Source organism: Capricornis sumatraensis, chromosome 20 (genome assembly GCF_032405125.1).
Source record: "Capricornis sumatraensis isolate serow.1 chromosome 20, serow.2, whole genome shotgun sequence".
NCBI lineage: Eukaryota > Metazoa > Chordata > Mammalia > Artiodactyla > Bovidae > Capricornis > Capricornis sumatraensis.
Genome location: NC_091088.1, coordinates 64,469,322 through 64,491,961, shown reverse-complemented (window position 1 = coordinate 64,491,961; position 22,640 = coordinate 64,469,322). Strand labels below are relative to the sequence as shown.

The following is a 22,640-nucleotide window of genomic DNA, read 5'->3' as shown; positions in this document are numbered from 1 at the left end:
CCAACACAAACTACCTGAAGGGGAATCTTCGGTCAGAGGGTACAAAAATGTGTGTCGGGAGCTGCATTAGGCATTACTGACAAAATGGAGGCAAGGCCCCAACCCCCTCTCCTTGTCCCGCAGGCATGGACCCGGGATGACGGAGTTAGGTCTTATGATCTGACTTCTTTTTCCCTTTCCTCGGGTGAGTTCACTGAAAAGAAAGTTAAGGTGCTACTTGTTCTTGAGAGGAGCATGAGAAGGTACAAAGCCTTCTGCAGTTGTACCGAGAGAATAATCCATTAAGTTAACCACTGATATTTGTTCAAGAATCCTTACAAAGTGTGTTCCAGGATGAGCACGTAGGCCGCATCTTGAGGCCATGGGAAGGATTGTCATCTGAGACCTATTTGTGAGGGAAATGATTATGGCAAAGGAAGTTTGCCAAATTTAGGATTTAGGAATAATTAAGAATAGTTCATGCAAACATGGGCTCGATAAAGGACAGAAATGGTCTGGACCTAACAGAAGAAGAAGATATTAAGAAGAGGTGGCAGGAATACACAGTAGGACTGTAGAAAAAAGATCTTCACGACCCAGATAATCATGATAATGTGATCACTCATCTAGAGCCAGACATCTTGGAATGTGAAGTCAAGTGGGCCTTAGAAAGCATCACTACGAACAAAGCTAGTGGAGGTGATGGCATTCCAGTTGAGCTGTTTCAAATCCTGAAAGATGATGCTGTGAAAGTGCTGCACTCAATATGCCAGCAAGTTTGGAAAACTCAGCAGTGGCCACAGGACTGGAAAAGGTCAGTTTTCATTCCAACCCCAAAAAAAGGCAATGCCAAAGAATGCTCAAACTACTGCACAATTGCACTCATTTCACATGCTAGTAAACTAATGCTCAAAATTCTCCAAGCCAAACTTCAGCAATACGTGAACCGTGAACTCCCTGATGGTCAAGCTGGTTTTCGAAAACGCAGAGGAAGCAGAGATCAAATTGGCAACTTCCGCTGGATCATGGAAAAAGCAAGAGAGTTCCAGAAAAACATCTATTTCTGCTTTATTGACTATGCCAACGCCTTTGACTGTGTGGATCACAATAAACTGTGGAAAATTCTGAAAGAGATGGGAATACCAGACCACCTAACCTGCCTCTTGAGAAATCTGTATGCAGGTCAGGAAGCAACAGTTAAAACTGGACATGGAACAACAGACTGGTTCCAAAGAGGAAAAGGAGCACGTCAAGGCTGTATACTGTCACCATGCTTATTTAACTTTTATGCAGAGTACATCACGAGAAACGCTGGACTGGAAGAAACACAAGCTGGAATCAAGATTGCCGGGAGAAATATCAATAACTGCAGATATGCAGATGGCACCACCCTTATGGCAGAAAGTGAAGAGGAGCTAAAAAGCCTCTTGATGAAAGTGAAACAGGAGAGTGAAAAAGTTGGCTTAAAGCTCAACATTCAGAAAACGAAGATCATGGCATCTGGTCCCATCACTTTATGGGAAATAGATAGGGAAACAGTAGAAACAATGTCAGACTTTATTTTGGGGGGCTCCAAAATCACTGCAGATGGTGACAGCAGCCATGAAATTAAAAGAGGCTTACTCCTTGGAAGAAAAGTTATGACCAACCTAGATAGTATATTCAAAAGCAGAGACATTACTTTGCCGACTAAGGTCTGTCTAGTCAAGGCTATGGTTTTTCCTGTGGTCATGTATGGATGTAAGATTTGGATGGTGAAGAAGGCTGAACGCCGAAGAATTGATGCTTTTGAACTGTGGTGTTGGAGAAGACTCTTGAGGGTCCCTTGGACGGCAAGGAGATCCAACCCGTCCATTCTGAAGGAGATCAGCCCTGGGATTTCTTTGGAAGGAATGATGCTAAAGCTGAAGCTGCAGTATTGTGGACACCTCATGCGATATGTTGACTCATTGGAAAAGACTGTGATGCTGGGAGAGATTGGGGGCAGGAGGAGAAGGGGACGACCCAGGAAGGGATGGCTGGATGACATCACACTCGATGGACGTGAGTCTGAGTGAACTCCGGGAGATGGTGATGGACAGGGAGGCCTGGCATGCTGCGATTCATGGGGTCGTGAAGAGTTGGACACGACTGAGCGACTGAACTGAACTGAAGAATTGTTAGAAGCTAAAATTTAAGCAATGTGGTAGTGCTAGCATGTTTTACCATTGGTTATACAGATTAGGAATTTCAGAGATATTAATAGCTATAAGCCTTTTTAGGAGATAGTGAATTTAGGATGCTATGGGCAAATAGGATTTAGAAAGATAAGAAACAAACTTAGCAATGTGGTATGCAGCCCAGACAAGTAAACAGGATTCTGAGAGAATTCCTAAGCAGAAACTCTGTTTGAAGGGCAACAATGTTTCATGGAGACAATAACTCTGGGTGAGGGGAAACTGAAAATGCCAAACCTCTGACCTAGTGCTTTTGTCACAGTATAAAAGAGAACCTGAAGCTTAACATAAACATGCAGCCCCATACCTTGAGTCAGAGGCTGCATCATTCTCCACCGACACTGCTCATCTCTTCAGGCTGGTTCCCTGGCTGCTGGAGCTGGACTCCGGCACATGTATGCAAAATGGATCATCAATGACTCGTGAAGCCTGGACTGAGCACCATTCAGAGGAGAAAAGCACTGCCCCCCCAACTCTCTTTTTCTTTCCCAGCCTTACTAAGGTGTAACTAACAAAAATGGTATAAATGTACTGTGTACAAAGTGATCATGTGATAGACTCATACACTGAACAATTAATATAGTCGAGTAAGTTACACTTCCACCTATGAGTACAATGTATTATTTCTCTCTGGGCGAATTTCAAGGATATAGAAACACTACCTACAGCATACAGTACCTCAGATCCCCAGAACTTATTTTACAACGGAAAATCTCTACTCTTTGACTACCAGTGCCCCATTTCCCCCTCCACCCAGCTCCTGCTAACAGCCTTATTGCTCGATGGCTCTATGAGTTTGACAATTCTAGTTTCCACATAGTGTCTGTCCTCCTTTGTCAGGCTTATTTCACTTGGCATAATGTTCTCTAGGTTCATTCATTCTGGCATAAATGCAGGATTCTTGATTTTTATATTTGTATAAAGAGAAAAAATAGTTCATGAATATACAGTATATAATAAATATTTCTGTACTACACTTTTGTAACCTATTCTTTTGTCAAGAGACATCTGGGCTGTGTCTATGCCTTGGCTACTGCAAATCCAGTCACACTCATGGGACTGTGGACATATCCCTGAAAAACTGATTGCTCTTCCTGTGGATATCGGTCAGAAATGGGTTTGACAGACTGTAGGCCTGTTCTGTGTTAATTTGTTAACGAACTTCCACTTTATTTTCCAACATAGTAGTACCATTAACATTGCCACCAACAGTGCAGTTAAGATTCTCTGTTTTCTGTACTGTGCTGTATGTGTGCTTATTTTGGGAGGGACAGCAGTGGATAACACAGCACCCAGCCTGGCACCAAACAGCTGCAGCTGCATCTTCTAGAGGACAAGCCTCCAGGCTGCAGATCACTGCGGCATCGCTGCCCTCTGATTTTTTGGAGCCATCCTCCCCTATGTCAGAGGACTTTATGACTCTTCTCAGGTTGGGCCCAGAGATCCCTACCCAGCAGGACCACCTTATAACAAGCATTCTGTGATCTTAACCTTAGTACTCCTATTTTCCCAGCGGGACTCAAACAAACTTACAAACTTTAATGGTGTCCAACAGTGTCCACAGAGCCCATAATGAGCCTCTAACCCTCTTATACAAACACAAAGCATTCCAAGCCCTGATAACTCATGCATGAGGCAAAATACAAAAGAGGACACTCAAGGATCCACAGACATAAGACACCATATTTTCATTTACAGAGAGTGTTCCAAGTCAACATTAACATCTCCAAAGACTATGAAAAAAAGGGATAATCACAATGATGCAAGGGCCCCCTGAGACCTCAGGATCCTCCAAGGAAACACTCCAGATTCTCTTGGCATCGTCTCAAATGCACATGAACCTTTCTGCATCGGTAACCCCAAGTACACAATGATACCAAAGTTGATGCAAAAAATGACCTGAGACTTTCCCTGTTACTCTACAGTGCCTGCCTGCTAAAAGAGCCAACAAAAGCCAGGGACTGGAGTGGATGCTGGGGGCACCTGCTAGAACCAGCCCCTCAAGCCCAAGGCTCCCATCCTCCTGCACCCATAGCTGCCTGCTGGCTCAGCCCAGGCCACAGTTCTAACAGTGGAAAAGACTTCTCTTGGCTGAATTCCATATCCTTCATTGCTGCTCACGTGTGGAAACGAGTTGTCAAATCAAACCTGTGCAGGCACATGTCAGCCTCAGCACTGCTGTCCTGGGGAACACGAGCTCAGGCAGTAGAACCTCAAACCACTCCATGTGGGTTCTCCAACAAACCCGTTTCCAGGTTCTCCAGCCTGAATGGAGACATTCTCTTCCAATAGATCCACACACCCCTGGTCCCTGCAACTACACTTGGGATGGGTGCACACTCAATTCACTGGGCTCACCTTGATGCCCCCAAGTACTGCCACAACCCTCCTGCAGACCGCTCCAGGTTCCCTCCGCTTTCCCAATTTGTCTCCCTCTCCTCCCTGCGTGACTGGACTAAGCAGGACTAAAGTGCACAGGGGTTTCCTGGCAAAGGTGGTCACAAGAGGAGTGCCCACAAGCTACCACCCAAAGGACACTGCACATGTAGTATGAAAATCAAGAGACTGGCCCTCCTGTGAAAGTCTGCCACCACCTGGGGACATTATGGAGTCCACATACAAAGGCATTTGAGATGAGGAAGTCTCAAAGGAAGGGTCTCCAGGTCTCACTATCTCCTGTTTTCTCCACCCACACCTACTTGGAAGATACTCCAGCTCTTGGGGTGGGGGTGGGGAGGGAACATCTCCTTCCTGCCCCATTAGGTTTTGGATTTCTGCTCATCCTCAGTGCACTGAAATCACAATCGCTGACACTGAGCACATGAACTCCTAGATGGCAAAGCTGCTGTCCGTGATGGTGACTGGTCCTGGATGGACACAGCTTAGAACTAGGGGCTGCAGAGGACTAAACCCAACAGACTAAAGGAGGGGACATCTTAGCCTGCTGCTTGAGGAACCAGTTTTGTAGGGCTTTTCAGGACTTTCTATATTTCTTGGATCATCATTTTGAGTAATTAAGTAGCCACCTGGGGTAAAGATCAATTACAGCTGAAATGTCCAGAACATGGGAAACATCTTCATCACCTGCCCTGTTCTCTTGGTCTTCCCTGAGGATTATTCAGCCCAACCCATAGTCCGGTCATCTGCAGACATTTCCAGTAACAGGTACTGCAGCCACGCTGGGAAGAAGAGGAATACTATGAGCCCTAAAAAAGGGGAACCAGGAAGGACTCAAAATAACCCATAAAGAAGGGCATTAATTTCTGCTGATGGCAACTGATACAGAGGCAATAAACCTGGGTAACATGAGAGAGACTGTTAGGGGGGGATGGGGAGACCTCTCTGAGCCTAGACTTGAAGGGTGACAAAGGGCCTGAGGCATGGTGACGAGAAGGTGAGAAAAGGAACTACAATGTCAGACAGAAATGGTTTTGGTATTTGGAAACAGAGAAAAGGTAAATGAGACTAGGACAGGCTGAACCATGAGCAAAGGATCAACTCCCAGGATGAGGCTGGAGACACTGACAGGGCCCTGAGCTTGACAGAGGGCTGTGGAGAAACAGCGAGGAGTCAAGCTTTTGACCGAAGGACAAATGAAAGGCAGTGGAGGTCTGAATATCAGGACTTAAAAAAAAAAAATCTCCCTTCAGATTTAGCCTTATTTATAGAAGTCATCTAATTCTGAGCCTGTGATCCTGCCTCCATCCTAGTTTTCCTTTTCGGTTTTCATTCAGGGAGGACTGGGATCTATTTAAAATTCTCATTACCACCAGAAACTCCCTCCAAACCAAAACTGCACATACAGACACACAGCCAATTCATTAAGCATTTCAGGGGTCAGTGTTGCTCACGCTGAGAGTTTCTGGTCTAGTCTCTCATCTCTATGTTACAAGTGGGCTCCCTCAGGCCCAGAGATAAGCTGTTTATGAGAAGGTCTGAGCTGAGTGAAGAGAACCAGGTATAACTGAATAATGAAATGGGAGGCTGAAGGGCAAGTGGGCCAAGTTTGTCCTTATTGCCCAGCCCATTTAAGACCAGGAACATCTGTCATGTATCTGAGCAAAAGAAACTTTTCTTTCAAGATTGGGTCAAACTGATACCAAGCAGGTAATTCTTTATTATATGACTGCAGTAAAATATTTTAAAAATACAGAATTGCAAATATATATCCACTGGTACAAAAAACATTGTGAGGGGTCAGCTTGGAAGTAGGATCTGACCAATCTTTTTCATTATGAAGAGAGAGGCTCTGTTGGAAGGCTGCAGGTCAATCGAGCCCATCCTTCCTCATTTACACAGAAAAGTCACAAAGGGACCTGAGGGAAACATCTTCATATCACTGCACAGCTCACTTTTTTTCACTGATCATAGAAAATGGAGAAAACAGACCATTAGACTAACCAGTTAAACTAGGTGTTTTCTTTCTTTTTTTGAAAGGGAAGAATGAAGCATTTTGTTGGTTTTATCATGTTAAATGTCCTTTTATTTTCCCATTTCTCAAAGAAATGCCTTTAATTTCACAAGATCTAATGTCATACCTCCGTTATTCTCTGGTAAAGAGCTGAGACCAGAAATATCCATTTGTGTGTGCACACATAAACTCACACACACAATTCATGTCTTTGGTAAAACCGCAGTTGAAAATATGTCTATTTTATTACACGATGTTCAGAGGGTAACAGGCAGGAAGGCCAGGGGTCTCCAAATGGAGGAAATAGGCTGCAAGTGTCAGACATTTTTATCTCTCTTAAGCAGCAGGAGTAAACAAACTATCGATATTTTTTTCCTTCTCTATACAAATTTAAAAGGTTTTTCTTAAAATACTGTGTTGTCATAATGACACCTGGGGTCAGACTCTCAAGATAATTAGGACTACAGGTGCCTGGGGGTCCCCACACAAGCTCCTGTCCCAATTACACCTGAGGAACCCCGGATATTAATAACTGTGGGGGGCCAATCCATCAATTTCCTTTTAGATACTGGGGCAACTTACTCCGTGCTTACTGAAGCCCTCTGCCCCACTTCTTTCCCGATCCGCTTCCATAATGGGACTGTCAAGACGAGCCAAAGGGTATTATTTCGGTTATTATGTTGTAACTGAGATTCTGTGCTACTTTCACAAGTGTCCGATTGTGCCAGAGTCTCCCTCACCCCTTTTGAGGAGGAATATACTGAACAAGGTCCATGCCTCTATTTTCATAAATATGGAGCCCTCCCTTTCTCTCCCTTTAGTTGAACAAAATGTAATCCTAGAGTATGGGCTGATGGAAAATCTGTGGGTCGAGCACAAAATGCTATTCCTGTAGTGGTCAAGCTCAAAGACCCACACTTATTTCCACGTAAGAAGCAGTATCCACTGTAACCTGAGGTAAAGGAAGGGTTAAAGCCCACCATCGAAAATTTAAGGGAGCAGGGACTATTCGTTCACTGTTAACAGTCCATGCAACACTCTTATTTTGGGTATAAAGAAATCAAAAGGAAATGGAGACTAGTCCAAGATTTACAAATAATAAATGAGGCGGCAGTTCCTTTACACCCCGTGGTGCCTAATCCTTATACTCTATTGTCTGAAATACCTGAATGAGCCAAATATTTCTCAGTAATTGATTTGAAAGATGCTTTGTATTCTGTGCCTTTGGCGATGGAAAGTCAACTTCTATTTGCCTTTGAAGACCCTATGCAGCCAGCTTCTCAGTTAACCTGGACAGTTTTGCCCCTGGGATTTTGTGACAGTCCTCGCTTATTTGGACAAAGTTTGTCACAGGATCTACAAAACTTTAATAGCTCTGAAGCGGTGGTGTTACAATATGTAGATGATATTTTGCTCTGTGCTGAGACAGAGGAAGCTTGTTCAGGAGCCTCAGAAGATTTCTTAAATTTTCTGTCAGGCTGCAGTTATAAGGCATCAAGAGAAAAGGCTCAGCTTTGTCAACAATCTGTTAGATATCTGGGCCTAATCCTATCAGAAGGGACTAGGGCCATAGGCCCTGAGAAAATTAAACGCATACTAAATCATCCCCTACCTATGACTTTAAGAGAATTGAGAAGATTTCTGGGAATCACAGGCTACTGTCATATTTGGATTTCAGGTTATGGGGAACTTACCTGGCCTTTATATAAACTTATAGCTGAAACTTAGCAGGCCCAAACAGACAAATTGCTTTGGTCTCCAGATACTCAAAAGGCTTTTAAGGTTCTTCAGACTGCCCTCCTGCAAGCTCCTGCTTTGAGCTTGCCCACAGGGTCAGGATTTGTTTGTCACTGAAAGAAAAGGTATGGCCTTGGGAATTTTGACACAAGCCTGAGGGCCTCACCAGCAACCTATTGCTTATCTAAGCAGAAAATTAGATGTAATTTCACATGGGTGGCCCCACTGCCTAAGAGTAACTGGGACAGCAACTTTATTAGCACCTTAAGCTTTAAAAACAATTAATCAACGAAATCTTACTGTCCTGACTTTTCAAGATGTGAGTGGAATCTTAAATTCTAAGGTTAATGTTTGGATGACAGACAGTAGGCTTCTTAAATATCAGTCATCGTTGTTAGAAGGACCAGTAACTAAGCTTAAAGTCTGTGGACATTTAAATGCTGCCACTTTCCTTCCTGAGAAGGAAAATGAAACACCTGAACACGATTGTTCCCAATTTCTAACTTTAACCTATGCAGCTTGGGAGGATCTAATGGATACCCCATTAGACAACCTAGACATGGAAATATTTACAGATGGCAGTTCTTTTCTTCGGGATGAAAAGCATAAAGCAGGTTACACCATGGTGACTGGTGAACACGTTTCAGAAACAAGATCTCTCCCCCAGGGAACCAGTGCTCAGTTAGCAAATCTTGTGGCTCTGACCCGAGCTCTAGAGTTAAGCAAAGGGCAGAGAGTAAATATCTACATGGATTCTAAGTATGCTTATTTGACTTTACATGCTCATGCTGCAATATGGAAAGAAAGACAGTTTAAAACAGCAACAGGAGAACCTATTATGCATCTCAGAGAGATCGAGAGACTTTTAACTGCTATATATTGTGTAGCTGTTATGCACTGCAAAGGGCACAGCAGAGATGGCAGTAAAGCAGCTGAAGATAATCAGCTGGCTGACTCTCAAGGCAGAAAATCAGCACTTTATGAAACCCCTTCACTACAGACGCCTTTGATCTGGACAGGTCCTGTGAAACAGGAAAAACCACAATATACTGAGGAACACTTAGAAAGATGAGAAAAGAGGAACTAAGATTACAAATAAAGCATGGTTATAGCCCGAGGATAGAAGATTAATAATTCCTGAAAATGCTCAATGGAAAACTCCTAAGGGTTTACACCAGAATTTTCATTTGGGTGCAGAGCGTACTTACCAGATGGCTTCTCGTTTGTTTGAAGGTAAAAATGTAATGAAAACTTTAAAGAACATTATCAAAAGGTGTGAGGTTTGTCAGAAACATAACCCAAAGACTGAGAAGCTAGCAATATCTGGATTACAATGAAGTGGAAAGTATCCTGGAGAGGGCTGGGAAATTGATTTTACTCATATGCCAAAAGCTAATTGATATTCTTGCTTACAAGTCTGGGTAGATACTTTTACTGGATGGATTGAGGTTTTACCCTGTCATAGTAAGCAGCCTAAGGAGGTTATAAAGATTTTAATCCATGAAATTATCCCCAGGATTGGGCTGCCACGGAGCCTTCAGAGTGACAATGGCTCCGCATTTAAAGCTGCTGTAACTCAGGGGGTATCTAAAGCTCCAGAAATAGAATATCACTTACACTGTTCCTGAAGACCCCAATCTTCAGGAAAGGTTGAAAAATCTAATGACATTATCAAAAGACATCTGTACAAATTAACTCAAGAAACGCAGGACAACTGGATTAAAGTCCTACCCAAAGCTTTAATGAGGGCTTGAACTGCCCCAAAAAGGAGGGACTGTCCCACTTTGAAGGTATTTATGGAAGGCCTTTCTTATGCACAGACATCGTTATAGACCCTGAAGCCTTGGAGTTCACTAGTTATGTAACTCAGCTCTCAGCTTTTCAACAGGCATTAACAGAACTCTGGGAGATGACTCCTGACCCAGTCTCTCAGTCAAGCAAGCCTCTGTTTGAGCCAGGAACAGAGGTCCTCATAAAAACATTGGGATCTGGGGGCCCATCCCTCGAGCCCCTCTGGGAAGGCCCTTACCAGGTTATTCTTTCTTCTTCCACAGCTGTCAAAGTGCCAGGAATTGATTCGTGGATACATCACACTTGAGTTAAGAGGTGGCACCCTGACCAGAACTAAGGGACTTCATTTTATGTCTTTATTTTCTATGCTCTGATTTTGTACGTTTCAGATGGGCCTGATAATCTATGTGAGCCTACTTCTGCTGACTACAAATATCCTGAGTGTGCCGTTTGATCCTCAAGACAATGCCTTCCTGTCCTGGGCTCACTCCTACGCTGCATTCCACAATTGGTCTAACAGCTGGGTCTGCAGAGTGCTCCCCTCTTCATCATGAAAGGTTTCCTGTGGCGGACATCTCCACTTCAAGAAAAAGACTGTCTCCAAGTCTGCGAATACCTTCGACAACAATCATATGTGATGCCTCTTCTACATCTGATGGCATCTACCAACCCTAAAATGGACTGGTGCAACACTTTGTACTTTAACTATGGACATAATGTGACTTTTAATTTTGATTATACATTGCCTCGGTTTAATGACTATTTTGCTACACATAAGGCAAATAGGTCTGGATCTAATGGTTTTTTACCTGACATTTATCAAATATAGGATGAGGTTATATGGCTAACTCCTGAAAAAGGACGTCTAGTATCTACTGCCCCTATATGCTACGAGCAAACAGAGCCATCCCCAAAAGTCAGCCAACAACTTCATTACAATGATTGGAAACAATTGGGATTTTTGCCTCAGGATGTATGCAACGTAATCATTCCCGTGTTTTCCAACCCCAATTCAGGTCCTCCCTTTGTCTGGCCAGGCACTAACTGGGACTGGATATCTCAGCTGGCTTGCTACAAACAGGACCTATTGGATATGTGGCTCTTACCTATGGGCATGTCTTCCCCTTGGTTGGATAGGGAGATGCACCCTGGGTCTAGCCTTTACTCACGGCTTTATATCTTCAGAGCTCCCAAGAAAGCCTGCTAATGTACCCACCTTAAAACTCAGTGGGCAAGGTCTGTATTTCACTGGTATGATTATTTGGCTGCAGCCTTTGTTCCCTCTTTGGGAACTACAGATGTTATGCTACGAGTGGATGCTTTGACTAATGTTACTCAACAGGCATTACAAGATTCTCAAAAAGCTATTTCAGCTCTTAATGCTGAGAAAGCACAAATTAGAAAGGTAGTTTTACAAAACAGATTGCCTTTAGATATTCTGACAGCTGCACAAGGAGGAACTTGTACCATTATTCATACCCAATGCTGTACATATATACCTGATATGACCCCTAATGTTATTCATTTGACTAAACACATGAACAAGATGACTGGGGCTATGGATATTCCTGAAGCCTCAATTGCCTCATTTTGGGAGATGTTAACAAGTGCCCCATGGTGGAAAACTATCTTAATTACAATAATTCTGACTGTTTTGTTTTTGCTGTTTGCTCCCTGCATCCGTAACTGTGTAACTGGATTTGTTTCTAGTTGCATGAAAGCTTTTAAGTTACAAAGGGTTGTGTTAGGGGAAGCACACTGAAACCGCCCACCCTAGCCAGGCACCATAGTAACTATTTGCATGAGTTGTTTTATGACAGGAGATCCTGATAAGGAATACAGAACTGATGAGCCACCACCAACCTAAAGAGGTCAGGAAAGGTGGAAAGGAGACACCGAGTGTCTGTCCACTTCCCAGAATCCCTCTTGCTAGCATCCATCTTGGCTGAGTGATGCGTGCACCACCAGGAAAGACTATGAATTAGAATGATTGGCCAAAGACCACCTGGAACTAATCTCATCACCATAAAATCCCAGACTGCAGGCCACGCGGCAGAGCAGTTCTCCTGGGTTCCTTTACCCTGCTGCTCTCCAGCCGGGTGCCCTCTCCCAATAAAATCTCTTGCTTTGTCAGCACATGTGTCTCCTCGGACAATTCATCTCTAAGTATTAGACAAGAGCCCAGTTTTGGGCCCTGGAAGGAGTCTCACGTCCGGCAATAGTTGCTCAAACTCCTGCTACTGCTGCAGCTTCTTCCAATTACTATTAGGGGCCCTGGATCAGACATCTTCGGTATGAGGGTTAGGAGAATATGTTCAGTTCAGTTCAGTCGCTCAGTCGTGTCCGACTCTGCGACCCCACGAATCACAGCATGCCAGGCCTCCCTGTCCATCACCAACTCCCGGAGTTCACTCAGATTCACGCCCATTGAACCAATTTAGGGACAACGCCCCTTGTCAGCTTGTTAAGCAGTTATGGAACGAGAACGATGCCCCTTGTCCCTAGGCAACGTAATTCTTCTAAAAGAAAAGGGGGGAATGAGAGGGTAACAGGCAGGAAGGCCAGGGGTCTCCAAATGGAGGAAATAGGATGCAAGTGTCAGACATTTTTCTCTCTCTTAAGCGGCAGGAGGAAACTAGCGATATTTTTTTCCTTCTCCATACAAATATAAAACGAGGTTTCTCTTAACATATTGTGTTGCCATAATGACACCTGGTTTCACCTGAAGTTAACTATTCTCAAACCTTGAGGTAACCAATCCATTTTTCTCATGGAAATGTTTGTCCTAAGCTACTCCAATGGATTATGCATTTATCCCAGACTCTTTCAAGTCGGTTCCGCCTAATGGCTGAGAACCTACTTCACAAACCAGTATGTTATACTCAGATATTGTTCCCCTAATCTATGTAAACAAAACTATTTGTATGGTAATCTGCCCTTCTACAAGATTCAAGTTAATCATTTTATGGCCTGGGATGAATCATCTGGTGCCAAGATTATCCCAAAATGCATCTTATGGATGAGGGGCCTGGTGCCATTCTGAGTTTTAAAACCTTCCTTTCCTTCATTAACAGACCTCTAGTGACTATAATGGCATTCCACTCCAGTAAGTACTCTTGCCTGGAAAATCCCATGGATGGTGGAGCCTGGTAGGCTGCAGTCCATAGGGTAGCTAAGAGTGGGACACGACTGAGAGACTGCACTTTCACTTTTCACTTTCATGCAATGGAGAAGGAAATGGCAACCCACCACAGTATTCTTGCCTGGAGAATCTCAGGGACAGAGAAGCCTGTTGGGCTGCTGTCTATGGGGTCGCACAGAGTCAGACACGACTGACACGACTTAGCAGCAGAAGCAGCCCCCCATTCTGAACCCCCTTCCACCTCCCTCCTCACGAGATCTCTCTAGGTTGTTTCAGAGCACTGGCTTTGGGTGCCCTGCTTCGTGCATCCAACTTGCACTGATCATTCTGTTTTACATAAGGTAATTTACATGTTTCAGTGCTATTCTCTCAAATCATCCCACCCTCACCTTCTCCCAGAGTCCAAAAGTCTGTTCTTTACATCTGTGTCTCCCTTTGTTGCCCTGCATGTAGGATCACTGGTACCATCTTTCTAAATTCCATATATATGCATTAATATACAGTATTTGTCTTTCTCTTTCTGACTTATTTCACTCTGTATAATAGGCTCTAGGTTCATCTACCTCATTAGAACTGATAAACGAGGTGACATTTTTGCTAAGTATGGCACAAAATAGCCTAAGATGATTGACTACTAAGAAAGATGACTACCAAAGAAAATTTCAAATGTATGAGATGAAGGGAAGAAAGCACTCAGGCAAGGAATGAATCTGAAAAAAATTTGAAAAAAAGAAAAAAACTGTGAATTATTTTTAATCTAAAAATCTGGTGTCAAAGTTTAAAAAAATGTCGAGAATAATATTTAGAAAAGGATGATAAGACTAGAATACTGGAAACTAAAAAAGCTTATTTCTGAAGTTAAAAATGAGTACAGAAACAGAATGAATTAAGACCTATTCCAAGCTACAAAAACCACCATACATAAAGAAAGGAGAAAATGTGAATCTGTTTTTTGTTTTTGTTTTTTAAAAAGTGTTCCTTTAAAAATGCTACCCAATAATGATACAGTGGATAAGAATCTACTTGACAATGCAGGGGACATGGGTTCTATCCCTGGTTCAGGAAGATCCCACAAGTACAAGGAACTAAGTCGGTGCACAACTACTGAGCCCGTGCTTTAGATCCTGGGAGCCACAACTCCTGAGCCCTCGGCACAGCACAGCCCAAAAAGATTCATTAAAAAAAAAAAGCTACCACAGAGTGACACTCCAGAGTCAGTCATTTCTTGTCCCAGATCTCTTCTTCCTTGACCTCTATCTCATGATAGGACGAGGGAAGGGGGTCTCTCACAACTCACAGAGTTTGCAAATGAAAGTCGTCATCTGCCACAACTAATAAAACAAGACACAAGGCTTATAGACAGGAGTTTTGAAATTCTCATCCTCCTCTGCAGAACTAAAAAAATCATCTGTATCCAGACAACTGGCCACACCTGGATCGAGCTTACCCCTCTGTTCACCTATCTCCCTATTTCATCTGGGTCTCCGTGTCTCTTTTTCTCCCCCTCTGCTCTCCTGCTGCTCCTGTCCTATTTCCTCCCTCACGCGTGTCCTGTCCCAGGCTGCTGCAATTCGTTCCCCCTCCAAATGCTCTCTCTCCAACCTTCCTGAGTCTTTCAAAAATCCATACCTATGTCTGCCTCTTTCTTCCCCCATTTTGGCTCCCTCTCTGCACTCCAGATTACTTCCCTCCTCTCGCTGTGACTCTCCCTTCCTCCCCACTCTCTGGCAGGCCATGTGGCTATGCTTCCTTCCAGCCCTTTCTTCCTCTGCTCCTACCTTGCTCTGCCAGCACCATAAAACCGGCCACCTCAGATTGAGACTTGAACCCTTGTGGCGGGACTCCAACCGGGTGAAAACACAACTCGGGACTCTAACCCAAGAGGCCTGGACTCAAACTCGGCCAAAACCCAGTTAGGGACTCTCCACCTCTGACGTCCCTCATCCTTCGCCTCCCCGCTCCCATCACTGAGACAGGGCAGTTCTCCCTGTGCTGTTTCCCAGTCCCTGGAGATCTGGCTTTCTGATTTATTAATACTTCTCTATTTTACTCACTTGGCTATTTTCAAGGCTTAACCTCTTTGACTTGACTATCCCTTTGCAAATCCCTCAGCCATTCTCAGTTTTCCCACTGGTTCTCCCTGATGCTTTTCTCCTCGCTTTCAGTTATTTCTCTCAGTCCTTCTGACTCTGCTTCTCCTGATCCTCCTGCCTCCTGAATTTATTGAGTGGGCGACAGAACGTATCGCCCATGGACCGGAAGATCACCTTTTCCGACCGAGTTGAATTGGGCATGGAACAGCACTGGCTGTCACAGGTCACCTACCCTATGCGGGGTGACGGGACGGGCTGACAGGAAAGGGGGCTGCTGCGGGGCACAAGGACCGGCCTCAGGAGACGCGAGGACAGAGGACTGGGAGGGAGGGGGCTCAGGAGCGGGGCCGCCTCTCCGGAATCCCGGGACCGGCGAGAGGGCGCGCGGTCTATCTGGGCTCTGCCTCCAGCGGTCGAGAAGACGACGCGGCGGGCGCGACTCCAACTCGCGAGAGAGGGCTTTACTTGGCGAGGCAGAGGTAAACAAGGGTTTTAAGCAGGAAAATGTCGCCAGAGGCGGTGTCTACTAGCACCGAGGGCCGAAACCGCCTCAGCAACACTTAAAACCCAAACGAAAAGATAACTGGGCCGCAACGGCAGCGGCAGCGTTTATTCGGGGCCGAGCACTGGGTGCCAGGGTTTTCAGGTCGCTGGCAATTCCCACACCAAAAGAGTCGGACACGGCTGAGCGACGGAACTGAACTGAACTGAGGACGAGTGAGCGGAGGCTGAGGTGGGGGTTGGAGGGGTGGCGAGCTCTGCAAACTTACTCTAGATGGAAGCTTAGGCGCCTTTCGGGAACCTTGGCTCCGCGCTCTCCAACTTCCGGCTCTGTGTGAAAGGGCTTTTGGTATTAGAGCCGCAGCTTCCGACCAGGGGCGGGGCGAGCACACGCTGTGCGCAGAGTTCGTTGGAGGGGCGGGGCGTGGAGGGGGCGGGGCCTGTTACCTAGACAGCATTAAGTTACAGCCTGTAACACTGCTCACGTAAAAGCTTCAAGTTATGTCCGAAGCCAAGATACTTCCTCTTAAGAATCAAAGGGTTTATTCTCAATAAAAAAACTGTTTTTCACAGCATGTTGTTCTCAGATCCTGCTAGTGAGGCTGAAGCAATTCAGGGATCTGGGGGCTTCGGCAGTTTTAAGAAACAAGAATGGGACTAGTCTCTATATTACAAATACAAAACTCTGCCTGGGTAGAAATGGGCTTTTCCCTACTCATACTCTACAAAACAGCAAACTTAGCATAGTGCTGAGTTCAACAAACTCAGGGTCAGTACCTGGGTGTCTGAGATGGAGGACTTAAGGGATGTGATCATTTGGGTCACTAAGCATAGCCTTTTAAGAGCGAGACACTTTAAATGAGTAAAAACTGCGTTATTGTTTCTTTTATCCAACGTGTTTTAATTATTTCCCCTTTCTAAACCCAACTCTTTAAACAGTGACATACAGGGGGTTGTATAAGCAACTCTTACAATGACAGATATCATTGTGTAAGTTTAAGCTACAGAGAAAAACTAACTGATACGTATAATGTGAAACGATTATCACAGTAAGTTTGTCTAGCATCCATAATTTCGTATCGATAACCTAAAAATGATTCTTGACAGTGGATTCACCAATGATTTATCAGATACAACACCAAAAGCTCATGCCAACAAAATAAAAAGAGGTAAATTGCACACATCCTAATTATCAAATATTGTGCAGTAAACCATCCTCAGCAGTGAAAAAACAATGTACACTATAATACCAAAAATTACCAAGCATATATTCAATAATAGTTTAACATCAAGAATAGATAAAGAACTCTAAAAAGTACCGATCACCAATTCCACCATAGGGGTGGGAGCTTTCTTAACCAACCAGCCCACATATTGCAAATAAAAGACAAACAGTAACATAAAATAGAAACTTAATGACAAAAATAAAAGATAATCATTTATAATGCATACAAATATAAAAACAGGAAAGTAGCTATGCCTTGAAAAAAAACAAATGATGGTTCATCACTGAAGTTATCACTCCACTACATAAGCTCTGTCATTAAGTTGCTACAAAATTAAGTGTGGAGGCACCCAGGTGACAAGCATGCAAAATCAGCAACAGTTTAGTCAACAGCCTCACGAATATGAGGCTGTGAACCTGGACAGTACCCTTGTCAGGAGAAGTTCCTACACCTCTTGGTGAGGCTCAAAGGGCATGGTGATAGTACACGTGAACACCACTATCACAGTGCCCTTCACGCAGGCTTCTCTGACATCACTCAAAGCCAGGAAAAGATGTACAGGTCAAGGTCTTCAGATTCTTTCTCATATCACAGAACACGCTGACCACTATACTAAGTAGCTTCAAGTGGTAATTCTGTATGCAGCAGGAAAATATTACAACCAATAAGGGAAAGGATTCTCCTTTAAAAATTTTCTCTTACCCAGTAAACCCACACCACAGAGAGTCCATGAGGAGCTGCCCCTTAAACACAGGCGGATTACCACAGCAAAGAAACTGGACATGACTTCAGACCCTAGAGCCACATACTTCAAAATCAAATTTAAAAGGAAAAATTATACAAATTAAGGAGAAAGCAAAGTCAGGAAGAGTCTACACTCCCAGACTAGATAGACCAGGACAAGAGTGGAAAACTATGACATGTGGGGGTCTCATATCCTAAGACCTTGAGATGGGACTATTTGGTCCATCCAGAGATGCCAAGTTAAGAGCCTGAAAGATTCACACGTATTCCCTTTGTTGGACTGCTGTCCTTACAGTTTTCCTAAGTAACAGGCACAGAAGATCCAATCCACCAGCTTATTCCACACACCCTGACCTGTATGGCAGCAAAAGGAGAACAGCAGAAATGGCTGAGTGATCTCAAGAGGCAGACAGGGACTAAGACAGTTCATTACAGGTTCTGAGGTGCCAGATAAAATTAAAGAGCAGCCAGTACTTTCCCATTTGCCGATTCTATCTCCCAAATATGACAACTGTGATGAAAGCAGCACCGGATCAGGGGTTAGATGCTTGGGGCATCAGCTCTGATCTATATGGACTAAGAATTGAGTAGCCAATAGATCCAAGCCCACAAAGAGAGAAGAGGGGGCAAGGAAGCCCACCTCATGCTCCTCACACTCGAGAACAACCAGCTCACGGCAGGGAGATGGCGAGTGTTGTGGATACAAACCTTGCCTTTGTGTCTGATGGAGCTGCAGCACCACTGGCGGGTGAAAGAACACATGATACATGTTGAAGGACAGGCTGAGAACTCAGGGAAAGGTTAAGCTTCCTCTGGGACTTTAATAAACAAACTTCTCTTTGGCCAAAGAGCTGAAAGAGTCAATTCCTAGGCAGGTTGAGAAGTCCTTGGTAACCGAGGAGGAGAAAGGGGTCTGGGGATCTCGAGGAGGAGAAAGACGTCTCAGGATCTCAAGGAGGATAGATAGTGGTCTGGAATTCTCAAGGAGGAGAAAAGGACAAACTTTTTTCTTTAAGCCCAGAGCTGATGATTACACAACAAAACATCAGAGCTTAAAGTCTTTACTAAGCAGAGACATTACTTTACCGAAAAAGCTCCGTCTAGTCAAGGCTATGGTTTTTCCAGTGGTCATGTATGGATGTGAGAGTTGGACTGTGAAGAAAGCTGAGTGCTGAAGAATTGATGCTTTTCGTCTCTGGTGTTGGAGAAGACTCTTGACAGTCCCTTGGACTGCAAGGAGATAAAACCAGTCCATTCTAAAGATCAGTCCTGGGTGTTCTTTGGAAGGAATGATGCTAAAGGTGAAACTCCAATACTTTGGCCACCTCATGCGAAGAGCTGACTCACTGGAAAAGACGCTGATGCTAGGAGGGATTGGGGGCAGGAGGACAAGGGGACAACAGAGGATGAGATGGCTGGATGGCATCCCTGACTCGATGGACATGAGTTTGAATGAACTCCAGGAGTTAATGATAGACAGGGAGGCCTGGCATCCTGCAATTCACGGGGTCGCAAAGAGTTGGACACAACTGACTGACTGCACTGAACTGAAGATAATACAAAAACAATGTATCCTGCTTGATGACAGGTTTCTCCTTCTTGAGAACCTTCTGACTATCCTGTCATCTTCAAACGGAAATTCTGGGCATGAGTCTGGTAAGACCTTTACAACCTTGAGACATTGTTTTGAGTTAATGTAATAACCAATTGAGAAACTATATAGCTCCCTTGCTAAGACTAGCAAGGGGGTGCATTCTCCATCCCCCTTCTGATGTCTATGTTAGAAGCTTTCTCTGTCCCATTTCATACTTTAATAAAACTCTCCTACACAAAAGCTCTTGAGTGATCAAGCCTGGTCCCTGGTCCCAAAGCTATATCTTCTTCTTTAGAGATCATGAATCTGACGTTGTTCACCGTAAGCTCTCATCTTTATGTACCATTACAAGAGGTTTCCAACCACTATTAATGATGTGCTTTCCTCTCTGTCCTGAGAGCTCATCTCTGTTCACACTTTGATACATTCCCGTCCGTTTAGGGGTTTTGTTTTGTTTTCAAAACAAGTATCTCAATAAAATATATGATGTATCAAAAGAGCACACCTATCATTGTTCTCAGTGGTGAAAGACTGAAAACTTTTCCTCTGAGATCGGAAAGAAGGCAAGGACGCACAATCTGCATCACTGTTCAACAGAGGACTGAAACCCCTAACCAGAGCAATTACACAAAAAAAAGAAATCAAAGCTTCCCAAAGTGAAAAATTAGAAAGTTACCTTCTTCCCTAGAGGACAACGTCTTTTATGTATAAACTGTAGATTCCACACAGACACAAAAAACCCCCTGCCACATCAAATAGCAACTTTAGCAAACTTGCAGGATACACAAGTCAACGTGCAAATCAGCTGCATTTCTATACACAATGAACAATGTTAAAAGAAAATCACAAAACAATTTTATTTACTATTGTATTAAAAATAGATGAAACATCCAAGAATAATTCACCAAGGAGGTGAAACATATACACTAAAAACTACTTAACCATTTCTAAAAGAAATCCAAAATAAACAAATAAATCTAGTAGTCATGGACTGGAAATCTCAGCACTCTGTATTTCCAAGTTACTCAAAATGTTTCACAGATTTAATGAATTCATTATGAAACGTACAACAGAAATGTTTGCAGAAATAGAAAAAACTTGCCAGAAGTCATAAAGAATCTCAAGGGGACCACAAACTGCAAAAATACTCTTCAATAAGTACAAACATGAAAGAGGAAGGTCACCCTTTTTAAAATTTCAAGCCATATCACAATTTAATCCAGATGGTGTAGTACTGGCATAAACATGGATTTATACACCAAGAGAACAGAAGAGAATGTTCAGAAATAACCATTTGCATATATTTAAAATCTAAAGACAAGGATACTAAGAAAATCTAGTGGAAAAAAGACAGTTGCCATAACAAATGGTGAATCTATGGGTTAAACAATGAAGAGGAAACCCCACCTGCATCAAAAGTAAAAACATCTCTGTGCCAAACCACAAAATGAACACAGTGAAAAGACAAAATCTCAAGAATGAAGGCAATGACAGTGAATTTCCAGCTCTCAGAGACTTAGATTCATGTCACAGTTTCAAACAGATGATGGAATAGCACACTCTCTATCACTGATACCTGATTCTGAACTTTCCATCCCATTTCCAATCGAGTTTGAAGTCAGTGACTCACTCACTTCGCTTCAATTACCTTAGAACAACTTTCCCTTTTTAGGTCTACTTCCAGATTTTACCAGGTACTGTGCATGTTAATACCTGACTTCCACCCACAGCTTCTTAATCCTGATTGACAGAGAGCAGACTGCACATCCAGGACCCGAGGCAATCCCTCCTGCCCAACAGCACTGAGACCCCTTCTCAAACCTGTGGGTGTGATGCCCTGCCCAGGATGGTGCCCTCCACACAAGGTCCAGGCCACTGGGTCATGCGGAGTTGGGATCTAAGTGGAGACGACAGGCCCTGAGGGAAGTTCCCTGGTGAGTGTGCATGTACAGGTGTCAGGAAGGATACTTCAGAGTCAGAGATGATTAGTAAGTCCAAAGAAGGGATTTCAGGAAGGACAGACTGAGAATCAACTGAGAATATGATTTTACCTGAGAAAGAGCCATTCCTCTTTTCTTGCCTTTTTTCCTCCTCTTCCCAGCTTCTTCCTCAGACAATACAAGTTTTTAGAAGTTGATCTGGCAAGTGGAAAACAGGCTGCTTCAGGCTTAGAATCAAAGTCCCCCCTTCGTTTGCCACAACCACAAAAACAGGAAGACCTCACTATGTGGAACCGTCCCTTGCTGTCCACTGCCTCAGGTGCGATGCTGTTTCTGCCCTCCTATTTCTTCCCTCACACCTGTCCTGCCCCCCTCGGCAACTTGTTTCTCCTCTTGCTGCTCTTCTCCCCACCCCCACCCTTCTAATTGTCCTAAATATCTATACATCTGTCTCTTTCTTTCTCCAACTCTGCTCCCTCTCTGCCTTCTAGTCACACCCCTTCTCTCCCTGTTACACTCCCACTCTGGGGCACTCCAGGTGTCTAGGCTTACTTCCTTCTCTTCTCTTCTACTCAACACCTATCCCTGTTTCTCTCCTAGGATCACCCCTGTCAGCCCTCCTACCACAGACGCGGGGCCCCTGGGAAAAAACACACAAGGGCCGCCCGGCGACTTCTCTCGCGGCCTTCCGCTTCCGCAGGAAGCTGCGCACGAGCGGGTTCCTAGGCGGAGCTTCCGGGTAAGTCGCCTGCCGATCGGTACAGGCGAGGGGCGGGGCGAAGAACGTCCAGGTATGCAGAGCGAGAGCAAGGCGGGGCAAGGGGCCGGGAGTTGTTTAACAGCCCTGTGATGCCCCATGAATTACAGCCTGTTTTTTTTAATTTGTTGCCTTAAACATCTAAATAGATAGCATATTCTTCTATAATTACAATATGGAAACGTCTATGAACAAAATAAACTTTTTGTCATGTGTTGAGGAAAGAACGGTGCTAGTAGTGAAAGTCGCTCAGTCGTTTCCGACTCTACGACCCCATGGTCTATACATACAGTCCAGGGAATTCTCCAGGCCAGAACACTGAAGTGGGTAGTCTTTCCCTTATGCGTGGGATCTTCCCAAGCCAGGGATCTAAGCCTGGTCTCTCGCATTGCAGGAGGATTCTTTACCAGCTGAGCCACAAGGGAAGCCCCTGTTAGTAAGATTCATCCAGTGTTCTAGCAACAACATTTAAGCAGCCAGGGTATGGTCAATATTTGGGGACAGACTTA

General features: G+C 44.1%; 1 protein-coding gene across 3 annotated transcripts in view; it reads right to left on the bottom strand.

The window, feature by feature from the left end:
• LOC138096575 (zinc finger protein 665-like) overlaps positions 1-22,024 on the bottom strand; it is a 41,514-nt gene extending 19,490 nt beyond the window's left edge. The window contains exons 1-2 of one of the 3 annotated variants that reach the window (XM_068992828.1): positions 21,927-22,024; positions 21,486-21,572 (exon numbers count right to left, since the gene is read on the bottom strand). The gene's annotated coding sequence lies outside the window, so the exon portion shown is untranslated. Of the gene's footprint in view, positions 1-2,502; positions 2,620-16,139; positions 16,188-21,485; positions 21,573-21,926 lie in introns of those variants that run through there. The other 2 variants (XM_068992829.1, XM_068992827.1) reach the window with 2 other exon arrangements.
• Between the last annotated feature and the right edge of the window lie 616 nt (positions 22,025-22,640).